The sequence below is a fragment of the Meriones unguiculatus genome, chromosome 10, assembly GCF_030254825.1.
Source record: "Meriones unguiculatus strain TT.TT164.6M chromosome 10, Bangor_MerUng_6.1, whole genome shotgun sequence".
Taxonomy (NCBI): domain Eukaryota; kingdom Metazoa; phylum Chordata; class Mammalia; order Rodentia; family Muridae; genus Meriones; species Meriones unguiculatus.
In genome coordinates this window covers 72,206,380-72,224,123 of record NC_083358.1, presented here as the reverse complement: position 1 = coordinate 72,224,123, position 17,744 = coordinate 72,206,380, and the positions used below count along the sequence as shown (strand labels likewise).

At 39.3% G+C, this 17,744-nt stretch overlaps 1 long non-coding RNA gene across 1 annotated transcript in view; it reads right to left on the bottom strand.

The window, feature by feature from the left end:
- Window positions 1–12,665: 12,665 nt before the first annotated feature.
- LOC132656889 (uncharacterized) overlaps window positions 12,666–17,744 on the bottom strand; it is a 123,240-nt gene continuing 118,161 nt past the window's right edge. The window contains exon 5 of the long non-coding RNA XR_009594674.1: window positions 12,666–13,664. This is a non-coding gene — a long non-coding RNA (uncharacterized LOC132656889). The remainder of the gene's footprint in view (window positions 13,665–17,744) is intronic.

Below are 17,744 nucleotides of genomic sequence, written 5' to 3'. Positions count from 1 at the left end.
GACAGGACTCCCAGTGGAGGGAGGGGGACCCCAAGCCACCCATAAAACCTTCAACCCAAAGTGTGTGTTGCCTACAAGAAGTGTAGGGATAAAGATGGAGCAGAGATTGAAGGAATGTCAAACCAATGATGGGCCTAACATGAGACCCATCCATGGAAGAGAGCTGACACCTGGCACTATTAATGATAGTCTGCTATGCTTGTAGACTGACACCTAGCATATCTGTCTTCTGAGGGGCTTCATCCAGCAGCAGATGGAAAGAGATGAAGAGACCCACAGCCAAACAATATGCTAAGCGTGGGGAGTTTTGTGGAAGAGAGGGAGGAAGGATTGAGGGTGCCACAAGGACACCACAAGAAGACCTACAGAGTAAACTATCCAGGGCTCATGGAGCCTCACAGAGACTGAAACACCAGCCAAAGAATGTGCATGGGCCATACCTAGACTCCTACACATATGTAGCAGATATGCAGCTTAGTCATCATGTGGGTCCCCTAACCATGGAGTACAGGTTGTCTCTAACTCTGTTGCCTGCCTTTCCCCTGGCTGGGCTGCCTGTCTGGCCTCAGTGGAAGGAGATCTGCTTAGTCCTTCTGTGACTTGAGGTGTCAGGGTAGGTTGGTACTCTTTAGTGGCCTCCCATTCTCTGAGAAGGAAAAGAAGGGATGAAAAGGAGGGGGGTGTGAGGACAGAACTGAGAGAAGAGGAGGGTGGGGACTGGGATCACTCTGTAAAACTATTGACTAAATAAAATTTAAAAACAAAAAAGAAACATAAGTTAGCAAAATATAACTTACGAATTTCTGGATATTTAATATATTCCTGTTATTACTCATCACTGTGTACATACATACTCTAGAATATAGCAATACCTTTTTGTTTCTAGGGCTTAGTTCCTGGAAGATCCAAAGTCGAAGGGTGAGCTTTTGTGCTGCTCTATCTGGGGTATGCCTTGGGTGACACAGGAGCATAGAGGGAGTGAGACAAACAAAGGGGCAGGCATAGGGAAGTTAGTATGAAGAGAATGGCACTTGGCCTTGAAGGAGAGATTGAAATTTAGAAGGAGAGAGTGTGTTCTGAGGAATGCTTCTTCAGCAAAGCAAAAAACAACCTTTAGGAGGTTGAGAGTCAACAGGAATCCAGATGTCTGGAAAGCTAGTGATTGTTTTAGATAAAGGAGTCAGAGTTTCATGGGAAAGAATGGCAGGTTATGCCTAGGATCTGACATATCTTAAAACTAAGCATGTAGTTGATTATTGTGCAAGGTTTGAAGTGAGAAGATTTCCACTGTTTTTGAACAGAGAGTAATGCCCAGGGAAGGAGATTTTATCAGTGAACTATAACATGAACTAGAGAATCAGAATCTTACCAAGAAGGAATTATAGAAATCTCCATGAGATTGACGGTGTCAGGACATGGGTTAAAAAAAATTAATGGAAGATTTAAAATTGAGCACAAAACATTTCAAATAACAAAGAAGTTTGTGAGCTCATCAGATGCAGGTAATTCATGGAGGTTTGTATGCTTGTTTAGGATGTGTTCATTCAGTACCTAATATCAACTATGTCAAATCATCATCTGAGATTTATTTTTTTGTACGTGCACTTGTGTGCTATGTGAATGTCCTCTCTCTCCTGGTAAATTATGATCTTCATGTATTCTTCCTATGAAAAGCATTTTTTGAGTCTCCAGAGTACTTCTTTTTTTGAGATGAGAAGTAGAAATGAAGAAAGAGTGAATGTTAATATGACGTTTTCCAGCCAAGTTGACTGAAGTATCCCATCAGTCTCTTGGACACATTCACAGGGTGTAGAAGGTTGATTTTCAGCAAGTGCTAGTCTTACGTGGTAAACTGTGACGCTGATGTGAAAATCAAACAACCATAATCTCTTTTGCTAGAACTCAACTAGTGACTTTGTCTTGTAAAAATAGAGTGAGAACTTGGAAGAAATTGTAAATAATATCAAAACGTCTATAGGATGAAATTATAGATTTTGTTAACAACCCTTTACATCTTTAAATGTAAGCAGATATTAGTATTTTTTTTCTTGTTTGTCTTGGGTGGTTTGTGTAAACAGTTTTCTCCTTTCTCTATGGGAATGTCATTAGAGACATCAGACATTGGGATATAGTTTGCTCTGTGTTATAAAGTGGCCTACTTTGGCTGTGCTTTTGGACTATGTATGTGATTAATAATTTAAATGTTCAATATGCTGAGAAATGTTGAATTAATTTTGGAAATCCAATAAGAAAGTAAAGATGTTACATCTATTACTTATTTCTGCAGTCAATCATGTTGATGGGTAAACAATTACCTTGGGAGAAAGTACTACTGAAATAGATCTTTAGATGGAAACAATGATGAAACTGGCATTGGGATACTTGAAAACTTTGGTTGTATTTTTTTTTAGCTTTTTTTCATATGTAGTTTTATCTCTAAATGATACTTGGGGTTAATTATATTGTGAGAGCAGACGATCTTTACTGCAGAAAAAGAAAGCAGAATAATGAGCACGGATGTAGTCAATTCTGAAGTTTAAAAGTGGAAAATGGGGGTGGTTTCTTCTCATGGAGTCTGTTTGCTTTGCCGGTAAGGAGAAAGAACTAAACAGGTGATGGAAAATAGGTGCTTCTTCACGTTTATAGAGAAACAAGTTGTTAAAATGGTCATTTTGGGGATGTAGAGGGGTAACTGACCACTAATATAAAACTGCTAAGGTAACAAAGGAAATAGCTTTCATAAGCTCAGGTGACTCTAGCTGCACGCTGTCTCGAGGATGGTTGCGCAGGGTTGGAAGTGTGGGAAAAGAGCGAGGCTCCCCTGGGATTCCAATCTTATGAGAGAAAGCCTGGGGAATAAAGGGAGAGACATGGAGCGTGTGCACGGGAGTATGTAGTAGTAGAGACGATGGTCCAAGGTGAGGAGAAGGAAACGTCATGCTGTGGTAGAACAGTTAGTTTCAAGAGTGGAAATATTTTTTAAGGAAAGATGAGTGCTTCAGACCAAACAGGGGACTGGTATTTGAAAGTTAGATTTTCATGACAGAGCCATTACTAGAAATGATGAACTCTGCTGTGTGCTTAGGAAAGTGGATGGTGGAGAGAGATGACATCAAGAAAATGAAAGAACTTGATGGTGACACATTTTCTACAGTATGAAGTTACTGAGCCTGACAAAAAGGACAGGAATGAAGCAGACAGTAACCTAATGAATGGGCTCTTCAATAAATGATGAGTAATGCTCTAACAGTCATGAAGACAATGGACTTTGGTTAAATACTAGGCTCTAACATTGTCTGTGACCAGTCACCATCTCAGAGCCACAAACACAGCAGGAAAACAGGCACATGGCACAGGTACTTTATAGTGATAGGGGAATTAATCCAAAGAAGTGCCTAGCACCAAGTAATTATATGTAAATTTAGATGCTAGTATCACTTGATAGGTCACCTCCCCCACTCTAAATTATGAAATGTTGAAAATAGAAAAGCTACCTACCATTGGAGAAGGCTTCATGGAAAGATGTTACCAAGGAGAAAATCAAATTTATATGAGGTAGTCAGGGAGCTCTGAGAAAAGGCTGACATGAGGATTGGGTTAGGGGGTCCCAGAAACTACCCCTGGTTAGGAGTACAGGGAAGAGAGGCAGCCTGAGTCAGAGTCAATGATTTGTACGATGTATGGAGTTAAATGTTGGCATCATGATGGACAAATAGGAATTCAGAGCTGATACTACCAGGGCAGGAAGGTAATGATAAGAGGGACAGAGACATGGTTCCTGACTATCTCTCTTCTCTGGTTGGTCTTATGTAGTCTTTCAAAAGATGAATATATGGGGCTGGAGAGATTGCTCAGTGGTTAGGAGCACTGGCTGCTCTCCCAGAGATCCTGAGTCCAATTCCCAGCAACCACATAGCAGCTCACTACCATCTATAATGGGATCTGATGCCCTCTTCTGTCATGCAAGCATATATACCAATATAGCACTCATATACATAAACAAATAAATCTTTCTTTAAAAATGAATATGGAAATTCTACATCAGATATTCGATCTTCTGTGGCTGTAAGGGAGCCCAAAGAACCATGGCCCAGTCAGATGCCAGAGACCAACCAAGGAACTGCTAAGAAGTAACTGTTCAATACCAAAACTAAATTCTACCAGCCAGTCCACAGCTGCAAGCCGATGTTAAAATATAATAAATTTTCAAAGCACCTTTATTTCTAGCCCAAGAAACACGTCCTAATAGTTTGCAATGTTCGTTGTATAGTTATTCTATATTAATTTAGTTGTCCCACTCCAGTGCAGGAGGCTGTACACTTTCTTACTAAAGCAGTAGTGACTGTATCTCTAGATCCATCTAGAGAATTCAGTTCTATTTATATCTAAATATATCACCTGCCTTTGGGGGTTATATTAGAAGTTAAGTTGCTAGAGTAGATTTATTGGCAATGATCATATCTGACTTCAAAGCTTTGCTCTCTGAGCTGGCCACCCCTGTGCCTGCTTATCAAGATGAATCAAGGTTGTTTTCAAAAGAGCAGTTCAGGGAGTAGCAAAGTTCAAGTTCACAGCTGTCATGGGCCTCCACTAACAGCATCTTTACTCTTGTTCCCGGATTGGTACTTGGCCTATGAAATTTATCATCTTTGAAATATTGACATTGTAATATAATACACCTAGACTATTAGAGTTCTTGGGAGACCATTTTTTTGGACATAGTTTCATTCCATGAACAAAGAGGTGGTTTTACATTGTAGGCATTTGTCCATGGTTAATTCATGCGGGTACATTTTGTTTTGCACCCCTACCTATATCAAAACTCCATTTACAGAGGCAAGAGTTCCTTGGTTGGTAGGCAGTTGAGCCTCGGTTGACCAAAGTTCCTTGTCCTATCTGAGCTTTGCTTAGGAAATACAGAAGTACATTTATACATTTAAGAAGGCCATCTTGTGGTCAGGTAACTGTGGTTAATGAGTGGGAAGGTAAGGCTTCCAAGCAGATGCTTCCTTTTTTTTATAGGACCTCCTGGAATTAATGAGGCTGTGTTGTTAGAGACAGAAGCAGGCACTAGACTGCCTACCAACACATTTCTCATAGTACATGCCCACTGACTCAGCCCACGACAATGTTGGACCAGGTAATGTTCTCTCGGCAACTTAGAAATTGTTCTTTTCTTTACCGTTACCCTGTCAGGTAGCCACTATAGTTCTATATGTTTGTACATATAACATCATACTTGGTTGAAGGGGGAATTGGGAGGGAGGATTTAGAAAGCTCTGAGAAACCTGCTGAAATGAAGAAGCTTGTAGGTGTGCCCCTTTCTCACCACTCTCCCTTGACTGCATATTCAATTTAACAAATAATTCCATTCAAAGCAAAGAATAAGATGACAGTAAATTGGCAAGGTAGGTGTATTTAGTGGACTTTAGCTAAGCCTGTGAGGAAAGATTTCCCAGTATCTAACCCCAACTACACAGAAAATGATTGCCATTTGATGCAGATTTCACCCAAATAAACTATCAGGCAGGAATCAGAAAAATGGGACGCTCACTCAAATGTGTATGTCGTTTTAGGAATAGCTGGGTTTGACTCAAAAATCTCTTACTCTCCTTCAGGCTGCCTGGACCCACACCATCTGCTTTTACCCATCATCTGACCATTTGCTCCAAGTCTGTGTTGCTGCCATCTTCCTGTCCAGCTCACCAGCTCACCACTTTTCTAAAAGGTTCAGCTTGGGACTCTACTTCAGCTTGTTTTTTGCTGTCAGTAAGGGGTAAAACCTCATAAATTCATCTTTCACACATGATAAAGTGGAGAGAGTGATATAGATGTCCAATTTAGGGCCAGTCTTCAGAAGTCATTTATTCTTTGTGCTTTGACCAAGTTTGAACCTCTGAATTAACCACTGCCTTCTGCAATAAGAATCTTCTTAATGAAGGCAGATAGCAGGACTAAATGATGGGTATAAGCACAAGCATTTAGAAGGTAATTTTATATCTATTTAGTAAGACAGTAGCAAATTCTCCCCAGGAGTCTTTGGCCTCCCCAAACAAGGGCTTTTGACCTTTGATTGCAGGCAATTCCTTCTACGGAATTGTTTTCAAATCCAATCAAAATACAATTTGTTGTCTCCATAATAGTAACAAATACTAAAGGACATATTTTATCAAAGACTGTTATTGTATTTCGTGGGGTCCACAGGTAGGCAAAACCTTTGATGATCTTCTTCTCCATCTGCTTACATCTGCTTACATAGTTTGTTCCATTGCCATGAAAGCTAGCCAGCAGGGAGGAACCTTACAGCTCAGACTCAGCCTGATTTCTCATTGTACTACAAACCAAGTATGTAAAGTCTTCAGCAATAGAGTATTACAGTCTATTTTTGTTGGGTAACCAAAAGCATTAGCAATAACCTATAATGTTTGGGGGCCTCTATGGCCACCCTAATCAACAGCTCACAGAACAGTATCTCACCCCCGACATTGGAATTTTTGTTTAATAACTTCAGGATTCTATGAAAAACATTTTCCTCCCATGTGCACTGTCTCAGTCTAAAGCTTTTTTCCCCCCTAAGCCATGATTTTAATAGAATTAGTGCCTATCTTTTCTTTTTTGTTTTTTATTAATTACAATTTATTCACTTTTTATCCCAGCTGTAGCCTCCCTCCCTCATCCCCTCCCAATCCCTACCCTCTTCTCCTCCCATGCCCCTCTCCAAATCCACTGACAGGGGAGGTCCTTCTCCCTTTCTATCTGACCCTAGCCTATCAGGTCTCATCAGGACTGGCTGCATTGTCTTCCTCTGTGGCCTGGTAAGTCTGTTGAGTTCATGTCAAAGACAGCCCCTGTTCTCCTTACTAGGGAACCTGCTTGGAGACTGAGCTGCCATGGGCTACATCTGTGCAGGGGTTCTAGCTTATTCGCAACAGCATAGGTTTCTATAGGAATTTTTCATATGTACTTGACTGGCCTTCCCCATGTCCCCTCACCCACATCCTCTCTCAAGTCTTCCTACTCCAATTATCCTACCCTCCTCTACTTCCATATTGTTTATGTTATGTCATCGCCACTTCTTAAAGCCCTGTTTTCACACCACCCCTCACCTCTTATGGTTCCTCTCTGGCTTTCTTTTATAAGCACTCCAATTAAACAGTAATCTAAGAATTCAAAGCCAGAATCTGCATATGAGAGAGAACATGCAGTAATTTTTTTTTTTTTAATCTGTGCCTGGGTTATCTCACTCAGTATGACTTTTTCTAGTCCCATCCATTTTCCTACACATATTATGATTTAATTTTTTTTTCTCAATGCAGTTTATTCAGGAACCTTGAACAATCATCTGACCCTGGGGAAAGCCAGCCCACAGCTTAAATAGCCTCTGGGTAGCCAACCCCAGCGTGCTACGTGGGCAATGCAGATAGGTCCACATACATGGAAGCAAGCCAGATCCTCAGCCTTAGCCAAATGTGGAGTTGTTTGTGACAGAGAGCACTCACCATCGGGAAGGTGGAAGGCGGAAACCAGCTCCATCTTGAGGGCTCGGCATTTCGCAGCTCTCTACAGTTCCCCCTTTTTGTTTTAGACACATCAGGCAAGAGTAGAGGTCTGATCTCTGATATTAGAAATAAATTGGGACTTTGTACTGATGTTCATTTAGGTGTCATCCACCCAAAGAGCATCAGATAATTTTTTTACAACTGAATAAAATTCTATTTTGTACACACACCACAATTTCCTTACCTACTCATTGGTTGATGGACATCTACAGCCTAGAATTCTTGAAATATTTTCCTTGTCATAAAATGAGAGATTCCTTCTCTGACTCACTAATTTTGTTTTCTTTATCTTCTTTTTCAGCTCAGCATTTTCCTTCCATATGGGCTCTTGGGTGTGATTCTTAATTAGTGGGGATAATGATTTTTAATTCACATTACTTTATTGTGTGAAATAAGTAGGCAACTTCACAGTAACTCTTTGACCTGAAAAGCTGGGTTCTGTCTCTTAAAGCATCTCACTCTGGCTCTCTGTTGATAGAACTTCTGGCCTTTGGTCAGGAGTCATAAACCAAGGGAAAAAGTCACCTAGCATCTATATACTACTTATTTGGCCACATTCCACAAAGTTTAGGACTTGAGGTCTCAAGCTCTCAAGCTTATTTCCAGATTAGTATATATCTTTCTGAAATGTCTGACCCATCTTACACTCCCTAGCGTGATTAGAGGCTGTTAAAACAGATACGGATAGGGCTTAGCAAAAATACCTGCCCATGTTCAGGACTCTGGTAAAGAAGAAAAACCAATCTTTCAATTACTAATTCCAGAACTACTCAAACAAGATTGGCCCAAAATAGAGATGCCCTGGGTTCAGGCAACTCTTGTTCTTTCTTCTAGGGTAGAGAGAAAATTATAATCAAATAAACGTCTTCCCCTAATAATAAGATCTTAAGAATTAAGAAGTCCTTGTTTGAAAATTGTAATTACTGTGACGATAACTGTTGTTTGGCTAGAAACTGGAGATTTTCTGAGCATCCTGAGTGGTGTCATGTTTACCTGTTTTCATAAGTGAATTATGACAAATACTTCATGTTTTCCATGGGTATTGTCATAAAACTTATAATAGTCTAGAGAGTGATTTTTAAAAGCTTTATGCCAAAGTTCCAGAAGTTCTGGATAATCAGCTATACTATAAAAACTACAAAATATTTCAGGGTCTTCTATTCAATTCCATCGATCCACCAGTCGGTTTCTATGCCAGTACCATGCATACAGTTTTTAGTACTGTTGCTCTATAGTACAGCTTGAGATCAGGGATGGAGACACCTCCAGCAGATCTTTTATTGTAGAGGATTGTTTTAGCAATTCTGGGTTTCTTGTTATTCCATATGAAGTTGAGAATTTTTCTTTCTAGGTCAGTAAAGAATTGCGTTGGTAATTTGATGGGAATTGCATTGAATCTGTAGATTGCTTTTGGTAAGATGGCCATTTTTACTATATTAATCCTGCCAAGCCACTAGCATGGGAGATCTTTCCATCTTCTCATATCTTCTTCTAATTCTTTCTTCAGAGACTGGAAATTTTTCATACAAGTTTTTGACTTGCTTGATTAGGTTCAGGAACAGGACAAGAGCCTGCCACAGAGGGCCTCTAAAAGGCTCTACCATGCAGGTTATCAAAGCAGATGCTTAGACTCATGGCCAACCTTTGGGCAGAGTGCAGGGAATCTTATGAAGGAAGTGAGAAATAGTAAGTCCTGGAGAGGACAGGAGCTCCACAAGAAGAGCAACAGAACCATATTTCTGGGCACAGGGGTCTTTTCTGAGACTGATACTCCAACCAAGGACCATTGATGGAGATAAGCTAGAACCCCTGCATAGACATAGCCCATGACAGTTCAGTGTCCAAGTGGGTTCCATAGTAATGGGAACAGGGACTGTCTCTGACATGAACTGATTGGCCTGCTCTTTGTTCACCTCCCCCTGAGGGGGGGGGGTGCAGCCTTACCAGGCCACAGAGAAAGACAATGCAGCCACTCCTGATGAAATCTGATAGACCAAGATCAGAAGGAAGGAGAGGAAGACCTCCCCTATCAGTGGGCTTGGAGAGGGGCATGCATGGAGAAGGGGGAGGGAGGATGGGACTTGGAGGGGAGGAGGGAGGGTCTTAAAGGGGGATACAAAGTGAATAAAGTGTAATTAATAATAATAATAAAACTACAAAATAGTAAAACTTGTGACTTGAAAGCAAAATAAGAACATGTTATGGTCTTAGTGTTTTGTGCTTGAGGCATGAGGATATCTATGGATTAAGTTTTATGCAACAGCCAGTGCTTTCTATCTGAGGAGACAAGGGAGAAGCTCTGTACCCTTATTTAAAAGGATTACCCACTTTCTTCTTTTATTGTGATATGGCCAAGCTGTATGTGTTGTATAACACCATTCCTCTATTTCTGGGGAGATGTGAACAAACATCTGAGATTTCTATCTGATGATAGACCAAAATAAGAATACTACCAAAAGTTCAACTAGTGAACCAATGAAATTTACTAAAGTTACTTACAAAAATATGAGCAAGTAGGTATCTTTGAGATCAGAAATTACTCAAAGAAAGCTGCAGCACCCAAAGCCCACCTTAGTGTGGGTGATGGCTCATGAAGGCTAGAATCTAGGAAAGCATTAGACAGCTTATAAACAGCTCAACATGTTGGGGTGTATCTCAGGCAGGTCTGGTAGTCTAAGCTTCTTCTGAGTAGCCCAGCTGATTGCCCCTTTTGGGACAGTTTGGTTAGTCTGAAGGAGTCCTTTAGTAGTCCTGGTTGCTTACATAGTTTGGAAGGAAAAATAGCCTAGTGAATTTGGTCAGTTTTAGGAACTTCCTGAAGCTACTGAGTTGTTTACTCCCTGAGTTTTAATGGATTTCAGATGGAATGTTTTACCTAATATCCTGTTCCTTGATGAGATTTCCTCCAAAATGGAATATTTTATTTTATAGCAAATTATCACACAAGTATAAAATATGTATCTCCCCAAAGAAGAACCAAAAAAAAATAGAAGATATAAAAGTAAATTTGGACATTTGAAATTTTCAGAGAACTTTTCTCTTAAAGGATTACTGTTAAGAGTTAGTAATGCAGGTAACAGCTAAAAACTCTATGTACTTTAAATTGTCTAAGTAGACACATTTGGTTTTGATTTTTCATAAGTTCTCAGAAGTCTTAAGCAGCAAGCAATGAAGTATCCATAAAAGTTTGAATGAAATAAAGATAAGATCACTAATCTAAAAAGCAAGTAGGAAAACTAAAAGGGCTAAACAGAAATACAATTTGGTCTACTGATAAGGATAATAAAACTGAATAATTATCTCTGGAGAGGCTGAAGGGATTGCAAGTTTTAGAGGACTTCATTTCCTTTCTTTTCATAAAACACAATAAACATGTTCCCTTTTCTGTCCAGAAACTCATGAAAATACCATTGTTTCTCAGTGACATCAGGCAGTGCATGAGCAGCCAGGAAGGAGATTTAGAGTCAAAAGGCAGATCTATGCAAGGATAATATGAGTCACAGATTTTCCTGATATTTTTAACATCTTTAAATGCACATTTCTTACATAGGATGGTTGAGTTGGCTCATAACTCACCTATTTTGCTTTTTTAACTTGAGCCTCTTTATGATACACTTTCAGCTTTATTTTTTTTTTCTAGTGAGATATGGCATTTAACTGCTTTGTCATTAACCAGTAGTAGGACCTCCTATGTGTATATGGAATCTAATTATACAGCACAAATGTTCAATCATTGAAACATTCAATACATATTAAAATTTATACTAAAAAATTGTGAGCTGGGATTTTCTGTTGTTGTTTTTGATAGGTGTACATGAAAAACATCACGAGTATAACATTTTTTTTTTTTAATAAGGGGAAACTACTTCATGTGCTGTTTTGCTATTCTGGTATCTTCATGCTGACAAAACCCGTGGTGAAACACATACATTTCACCACTGTAGATGAGACCATGCACACGGGATGTCATCCCCTCATCCCCAGAAAACATACACTGTGAGGAGTACGCTGAAGAAATCACAGTTCACATTTCTGGATCACACGAGTTTTTTTTGCATAATACGTTAGAACTGTCCAAATATTATTGACGGAATCTGAAGATTGAGTGCTTACTGTCACGAAAAGTTAAACCAGGCATCAAAAAATAATTGTCCTGGGCATGTACCTTGACTCAGTGGGAATATTTAGGCAAAGTTAGTTTTGAGATAAAGTCCCTAACGAGAGCATAGGCATTTAAGCTAGAAAGATATTGAATATTTGTTATTAATTTTTAAAACCTAGCCAGGCTTGACAATGTTTGTGTATGTATGTGTGTTTTATGACAATTGTAGATAGTTCTTATTTCACATCATGAAATTACCATTTTATGTAATTCTAATATTTAAAAAAATAAATCGCTGAAGAAAAGCATTGAGAAAGCAGGCATTTATGATAATAATTATTTAAATTCGCTGGAATCACTAGGACAGCAATGAGGTTCAAGAGCTCAGATTTGAGTAGCAGGTAATAATTAGTCCAGATGAACCGTATTTAAATAGAATGATGGTTATTATTTTGGGGTAAGAGTCACAGAATTCTGAAATTATACAATAAAATAGGCTAGAGTCTATTGCTTAGCCCTGAAGTCATGCAAACTTCCACTGTGCAAATGACTTGTTCATTCCGGATGAAAGCGTATTAAACACAGTCACATTAGAAGATAATGTCAGACCTAAGCTGCCCCCTGGTCTTGTGCCTTGAAATTCCATCTCAACCAAGTCATTTTTCTGTAGGGCAGAACTAAAAGTTGTATATGATATCGATTTGTGGCACCAGGACTGAGTGCTAATTGCTGCATTTCCTAAGTGCACAATAAGCATCACAGCTGATTGTGAGTGTGTTGCCAGGCAACACCAAAAGTTAGTCCTGAGAACATGTCACTTCCTGCTCACAATGGAACTTGCTTTGTCTGACAAGTGATACACGTGTTATCTACTCTCTCTTTATTGGTAATAGGTCAATAAAAGCATATGTAGTTTTAAGTCTACAAACAGGGTTCTTTGGATATAAAATATCACATTTAAAAATATAACCATCAATCATTCCAAATGCAAATAAAGTAGCTGTGTTGAACTCTCTATATTCATAGTTTTTATGTAATAACATATGTATATATGTACACATGTATGCATGCATGCATGTATGTATTGATCTATCTTTAACTTTATGCATGTATAATTTTTCAGATATTCATTGCTGTCATTGTGACAGCAAATGACTTCTGTACATTGGTTGTGCATTTTGTGAACTAATCTTCCCCTTGTTGCTAATTACAAAAACAGCATATTAATTACAAATAAAATGTACAATCTGAAATATCCCATGTATTTAATTATGTCATGAATAAATAAGGATAGGTTGATTTTTTTTTCTTCTTCCCAATGGTGTAGATCTTCAAATCACTTTCTTGTTATAGAACACTGACAATGACAGTTTTTCTGTACTTATTCTTTATCACACTGAATTCATTATATATCAGCAAGAACAGCTGATAAACAAGTATTTGGAAGGGAAATCTCATCAGATAATCATTTTTTTTTGGATATGGAGGAAAAGGAAACGTTAATCTGAAACACAAAATTGAAAGGCATGTCAGGGGTCTCATGCCTAATTCTGGTCTTCCGGGTATCATTCCTCCTGGATACACAAGCATCTCGCAAGAAGAGCACCAGTTCTTGGCCTCAGTATGGAGGCTGATGACTGACACAGAAGATGTTTATTGCAAAAGTCCATGCAGTGTCAGGGGAGAAGATCAATATTTAACCCAGTTTCACTGTGATCTGTATGTTTGCCTGGGAATACAGAATGGAAAATGAACAGACCAGAAAAGGGAAAATGTAAGGGAATTTTTCATAAGCTAGCTGTCAAATCATGGACACTGATACTTACGACCATAAAAAAAAAAAGTCAAGAATTACTTGCATTTTATGTTTTGTTGCATGTTCCTTACATTTGATCTTTATATCGTTTTAGTCATTTGAGAAACACATCAAATTTCCATTTGTCACAAATCCCAGAACTTGAGACAACCACTGTGTTTATTCTTCTGATTTGGGAGGTTAAGCCCTAAAAAAAAAAAAAAAAAAAAAAAGTTTTGTCACTTTCCCTAAGTTACTAAGTCAAATAGAAGTCTGATCTGGAAAGAACAGCAGCTTGTAGGTCAGGAGGGGCCTGGGGACAGAGAGAAGCACGTGACTTGTGGACCCGGCTTTCTGTGGACACTGCGAAGCCCTCACCTTTGAAAGAGTCTTTAGCCTTCTGTGCTGTAGAGCACTCTGCAGCTTTATTCAACTCGTGGTTATGCTGCAGAGAAAGAAAATGTGCACATGTGTCTAGACCCAGAAGGAAGTTCAAACAGCTCTCTCTGGCCCCCTTTTTATTTGCCAAGTTGGGTGGCTCTACTTGAGTTGTTATTGAAATCTTTTTCCACAATAGTCATTAAAGGCAAATTTTAGTCTCTATTTAAGAAAGTGTCACTGGAAAAAGACACTGAACATAATTCTTTCCTATTGTGTTAACCTTACGTAAAAGAAGCAATGAAAAAAACAAAATGCTGTGTCTTTTCTGGGAGCAAGGAAGCCTGTTAAAAGACCCTGGGAGAAAGAAAGGAAAGCCTGGATGTCTGTGTGACAGCAACAGGATCAAGTCACAAAGGCCCCTGCAGCTGTGTGGGGCCTGTTGAGCTGGCCCCTGTCAGAGCCATGATTAGTGCAACCCCCTAGTGCAACTGTCCATTGAGGGTGACCAATTTAAAAACAAGGAGTGATCCAGTTAATTATATTGTCAGCAATAAATCTAGCAGTGAGCTGCGGGGGCAGCCAGGCCTGCGATACATTCAGGCAGCCATCTGTCCATCTCCCCATCCACTGGATACTTGTTCCTACACAATTGGTTTGGACAAGTAGCCTAGTGGACAGGGATTGCCTCACCTTGCCTTGAGGCTGTCGTCATTGAGTTTTACCCATTTCAGGGCAGGTGGCAGCATGAACTGAGAAAACAGCAAGAGCCCTGTCCCTAAAAATGTGAGAGCAGAGCAGTTATCCCCTCTTCTCTGTGTGCTTGCTTCTCCGTTGCTTTTGTTCCCTCTTCTTTAAATATTGAATGTGCTTTAAATTTAAATTTATATTTAAAAACATCATGTGTATTTGCATGCACATGTGGTAAGTGCATGAGAATGCTCTAGTGTGAACCCATATGTGCACACAGTCAGAGGCCACAGCATAGTGTTGAGTGTCTTACTATAGATCTCTAGGCCTACTGCCTTCGGATAGCTTTTCTCATTCAGCCAGAAGCTTCCCGTTTGGCTAGACCAACAGGAGAGTGAACTCTCAGTATCTGCTTGTCTCCACCCCCAAAAGTTGGGATTACAGGCACACGGTCTTGGCAAGCTTTTTAATGTAGGTGCTGGGGGATTTGAACTCAGGTCTTCAAGTGCAGAGCTAGCACTCTTATCTCTGAGCAATCTCCCCAACCTTTAGAGCATGATTTTTTTTTTAAATAATATGATACAAAGACAAAAACAAGACAAAACAAACAAGCAAACAAAAACCCCAAACCAGAAAGAGGTGCTATATAAGAGCTGTCTGCTTAAATAAAGACCAGCGGTGCCTGTTGTTTTATTTTGTCCACTAGCACCTGGTCTATTAGTCCTTTAGCCAGATGGCGAATGGTTGGTTTGGTAAGGAAGCTGTACCTCCACTTGGAGTTGATGAATTTACACAAGGAAGCCTGTCCTTCTCAGCACAGTATAGTGCATAGGCTCAGATGGGTCTTTTTTTTCCCCTCATGCCCACAGGTTACATATAGGGTTTAGGGTTAAAACAGCCTCTTCCATTGCTTCTCTCCTTTGTTTTGTCTGTTCTTTTAATCTATGACTTACTTTTTATTGTTTTAAACCCAGATTTAGATTTTTTCGTCTCCAAATTAAATGAAAGTACATGAAGCAAAGCAGACTTGAAACCGCTTTTACTTTCAAAAGCAAATGGGTGTTGTGACCTCCAAGCCCCCGTCTCCCCCCCCCCCCACATTCCCATGTTCCACTCGAGCTGTCCAGATGAACTGGAGCCATTTTCTTAGATAAAGAAGAACAAGAAAAAAATGAATGGGAATTTGGGGTAAATTCAACCTCCTGGATTTGTTCCTCTATTTTTCCTCAGATAAGTTTTATGATGATTTGGCTTTTTAAATAGATTATTGCTCTGAGAAGAGAAGAGCTCATTGATATGATTTCAAATGCAATGCACATATGGGGTGGAAAAGCAGTGTTGATGATGACAGAGAGCTATTATACTCTATCAATACTCTCTTTGGGGGAGAAAGAGAAACAGTGTTTTTGCCTTTTTCTTTCTTTCCCTCCTTGTTCCCTCTTTCTCTCCATCTTTTAGTTTATCCCACAACTTTCAATACTGAGTATGTCTAGGTACTGCTGAAAAGTGATGGACAGTCTATGTCCTTGAAACTGTCACATGGGAGCCATTTTGATCCCTTGTTTGAGTGGCGTTTGTTGTGAGTTTAGGAAATCTCTCTAAGGGAGATATGTGCTTAGACACTGGGAGTCTGGGAGTTTCTCCACAGGCAGTACTTCTCAGCTAGGTCAAAATAAGAAATCTGTTTAAAGGCATGAGGAACAAGGCAATGGAGTGAAAAGAAACATGATTTCCAGATCAAAGTATGGAAATTCCTGTGGACACTACATTACCGTGTATGGGTGTTTAGCATGTGTTTCTTTTCAGGTAGACGATATGAAGACTTGGTCTGAGAAATTTTAAATTTCCGGAGAAAATGAAATATGGACAACATGGTAAAAGTGGATGCTTAGTGAGTTGTAATTGTGCTTAGTCTATGGGAAATGGTCATTTTAGCCTTTGATGGGAAAAAGGGGTATGTTCTGCTGAACCAGACCCTAGCGTTGAGTTTCTGAAAATCAGAAAAATATGCACAGAGTACTCAAATGGGATAAGAGAATCTCTTAGCTGGGGCTTGGTGGCTGCAAGTCAGTATGAGGGAAAACCTATCTGGCAAAAAGACTCAGGCCAGCATGTGTATTGTTCATTTGTCAATGAAGAAAATGTGGCTTGCTTGTAATCAGCAGGGAGACACTGAAAATTTTAAAGGCTTAGAATGGCTCCAGTGTCCTAGACTGTGAGTTATAAGTATGGATCTAGAACAAATGGAATGAGTTAAAGTTGGGGCAATAGATCAGTTACAAAATAAATCTAGTAGTCTTGATACAAAGTCATAATATTTATATAACTAAAGAGAATGAACATGAGGGATAGTTATGAAATATGTCATAAGGCATGTGCTCTAAATACTGAAATAGAAATGTACAGAAAGCAAATATATATATATGTATATATATACATAGTCAAAGTTGTCAAAGTTCAGCCTCGACATTCATTGTCTGACCTTATTTGTGTTGTTTAAGCACCTTGAACACTGTCATTATTTTTTACTAAAACAATAAAGGACAGGGCCCCACATGTGTAAGGCCCTATACTCAGTCTCCAGCAGTGCCCACAAAACAGGAACAAAACAATTTTCATACAGCATCAACATTTACCCCTCCAAAAAAGTTAGTAAATATGAAGGTTAAAGAAATATTTATTCAATTATTCTACCCTAGTGGCACTAGAGTATTTTGTCTGAGATACTGGATGTTAATTAGACAAAGGTCTACCCTTAGGAGCTTAGGATCTCATAGGGGAGATACACTTAATTAGTCAAATAGTCAATCCACAGAGGCACCTCAAAGCACAAATGAATTCTGCGATGGGAATTTTTCCTAGTTGTGGGAAAAACTAATAAAAGGGAAAGCGAATGGGCTGTGGGCTAGGTCCTGACAAATTACTGGTATTATGTATATTAAAATGAATGGAAAGGGCTGGAGAAATTGCTCAGTGGGTAGTGCTTGCCATGTAAGAATGAGGACCTGCATTTAATTGCCCATTATCTGTGGCGTGAGAGTGTGTGCTCCTATGGGAAGATAAGAGGTAGAGACAGAAGAACCCTCAGAATATCAGTGCAGTCATCCTAGTATACACATTGGCAAATAACAAAAACAAAAAACCCCTCTGTCTCAAACAAAGACCAGTAGTAAAAGTTGTTTTTTGACGTTAACATGTGGACCTGCCCCAAGCATACTCA